This window comes from Bolinopsis microptera, unplaced genomic scaffold, assembly GCF_026151205.1.
Source record: "Bolinopsis microptera isolate Bmic1 unplaced genomic scaffold, MBARI_Bmic_1.0 sca140, whole genome shotgun sequence".
Lineage (NCBI taxonomy): Eukaryota > Metazoa > Ctenophora > Tentaculata > Lobata > Bolinopsidae > Bolinopsis > Bolinopsis microptera.
Genome location: NW_026971912.1, coordinates 13,077 through 16,218, shown reverse-complemented (window position 1 = coordinate 16,218; position 3,142 = coordinate 13,077).

Sequence of the window (3,142 nt, the reverse complement as noted above, 5' to 3'; positions counted from 1 at the left end):
TTAAGACCACCTTCAGGTGGGTTTATTTACTCCCCAAAAGCTCCGGAATTGCTAAAAAGGGAAAACCCTTTTCAGGTAGTTTACTTCTACAAAGCCCCGGCTATTGCAAATTAAGAAAACCCAGGTTTTTTATTTTCTACAAAGCCCCGGCTTTTGCAAATTAAAAAAACCCTTCGGTAGTTTACTTACCAAAAAGGCTCCGGCTATTGCAAAATAAGCAACCTTCGGAAAGGTTTAAATTACCCCACAAACCCTCCGGTTTTCCCCTAATAACCCAAAACCTTCAGGGGGTTTACTTACTCACAAAGTCCGGTTTTGTTTAAATAACCCCCAACCTTCAGGTAGTTTATTTTACCACAAAGCCCCGGGGTTTTGCTAAAAAAGATAGCCAGCCTTCGGGGTTTTTTTACTTACTCCCCAAGCTCCGGAAAATTGAAAATTAAGAAACCCTTCCCAGGTAGTTTTAAAATCAAAAGCTCCGGCTATTGCTAATAAGACAAAACCTTCAGGTAGTTTACTTACTCACAAAGCTCCGGCTATTGCTAATAAGCCAACCTTCAGGTAGTTTACTTACTCACAAAGCTCCGGCTATTGCTAATAAGACAACCTTCAGGTAGTTTACTTACTCACAAAGCTCCGGCTATTGCTAATAAGACAACCTTCAGGTAGTTTACTTACTCACAAAGCTCCGGCTATTGCTAATAAGACAACCTTCAGGTAGTTTACTTACTCACAAAGCTCCGGCTATTGCTAATAAGCCAACCTTCAGGTAGTTTACTTACTCACAAAGCTCCGGCTATTGCTAATAAGACAACCTTCAGGTAGTTTACTTACTCACAAAGCTCCGGCTATTGCTAATAAGACCAACCTTCAGGTAGTTTACTTACTCACAAAGCTCCGGCTATTGCTAATAAGACAACCTTCAGGTAGTTTACTTACTCACAAAGCTCCGGCTATTGCTAATAAGCCAACCTTCAGGTAGTTTACTTACTCACAAAGCTCCGGCTATTGCTAATAAGCCAACCTTCAGGTAGTTTACTTACTCACAAAGCCCGGCAAATTGCAAATTTAACCCAAACCCTTTTAAAAGGTAGTTTACTTACTCCAAAGTTTCCGTATTGCAAATTTTTAAGAAAAACCTTCAGGTTTTTTTTTACTTACTCAAAAAGCTCCGGCAAATTGTAAAAAGAAAACCCCTTCAGGTTTTTTTTCTTACTCAAAAAAAGCCCCGGCTATTGCTAAAAAGAAAACCCTTCGGGTTTTTTTTTACTTACTCAAAAGCTCCGGAAATTGTAATAAGAAAACCCCTTCGGGTTTTGGTTTACTTACTCACAAAGTTTGGGCATTGCTAAAAAAACCAACCTTCCCCGGGAGGTTTACTTACTCAAAAAGCTCCGGCTATTGTAATAAAAACAACCTTCGGGTTTAGTTTATTACTCAAAAACCCCGGGCAAATTGCTAAAAAAAGCCCAACCTTCAGGTATTTTAAACTTATCACAAAGCTCCGGCTTTGCAAAATTAAGGAGGGATAAACTCAATTTGTTACAACATTATTTTTATCAACATATCATTATAACAATACGCTTTTAAAGTGCGCTGTTTAATTTTAAAACAAGAGGCCCTAGAAAAAACCAGTTACATAAAAAAAGTGTAAATGTTGCCTGTAAAATAAACAGTCCCTCCCTTACAAATACCTGCCATTTTCCCTAAACAGTTATCCCAAAAGGATGCTTCCCTTTTTTGGGGTTAATCGAAAATGAAAATTAAAAAATTTGCAAATTTTCCCTTACGATCAAAACCACAAGAAAAAAAGGTTTTTCCCTCGGGGTTTAAAAAAGCGAACCTCCCTAAACTGTGGGTTTTATTTTTTTTTCAAGAAAGCCCATGGCCCAAAAGGGAGGAAGCAAAATGGTATCTTTTTTGGGTCAGTTTTTTTTTCGCAAAAAAAAAATATCCATAAACCCCCGAAGTTTAAAAGCCGATTAAAATTGAAAGTTTCCCCTTCGGGAAACAAATACAAACGAAATTTACCAAAAAAACCGATAAAAATGTCGCTCCCCAAATTTTTTTTTTTTTTCCCCCCCCCCCCCCCCCCCCCCCCCCCCCCCTTTGCAGGGTGCGCTTTTTAAAAACACTGTTCCCTTGGTTTACTATGCAACTTCCTTTTTTTTATCTAATTTGCACAGGGGGCGTTTGAGTACAATACATTCTTCCCAATTCTACATACAGAAAATAATTCTTTAAAATTTATAATTTGAGAATTTAGTGCAATCGTGCCTACGGGGGGACACTTATCGCATTTGGGAAATGCAAAAGAAAATTAAACCCCCTTTATGCCCAATGGCCTATTTATATTCGAAAACCCCCGCATGATATTGTCTTTTAAGGAAGTAAAACTCTGCTCTATGGCCAAAACAGACCGACATGAGTGCCCCCCCCCCCCCCCCCACCAAACAAGCTTTTTTTTTTAATGAAAAATGACAGTAAATTCTGCGGTGTTAAAAACCCAAAAATCCCCGAATTTATGATTCATGTCCCAAACCCCCTGCATATGCAGTAAGGGGAAAAAGAGAGCGAGGGGGGAGAAAGGTTTAAAGCCATTTTATGCCCAACATTTGTGGTTACAAAAACCATCAATTGAAACCAAATTCCAGCGGCCCGATTTAAAAAATTTGCTATTTTAGCCCCAAAGTAAAAAAGAAATTACAGCGGTAATTTAAGCCGAGGTGCGATTCATTCCAGTTCGTAAAAAATTCCAGTTGAAAAAGGGGGTAAATTTAAAGGGGGGGGAAAGGGTGGGGGGTTTTTAAAAAGGTGAGGGGGGGGTTTGGGTGATTAAAAGGAACTTTTAAAGGGGGGGGGGGGGTTGGGGGGAGAGTGGTATTTAAGGGGGGGGGTTTGGGGGCGGGGGGGGTGAAAAGTGGAATTTAAGGGGGGGGTGAAAAATGGTTTAAAAGGGGGGGGGGGGGGGGTGGGGAGAGGGGAAAATTTGGGGGCGGGGGGGGGGGAGGGGGGGGTGGGGATTGGTTTTTTTTATAGTGAATTTTTCAACAAAAAGGACCCCGGACCTGAAAGGGGTTAAGAAGGGAAATGACTTTGTTGATATTATGGGAAATGAATTTGGGGTAGTGATCAGGCTAAA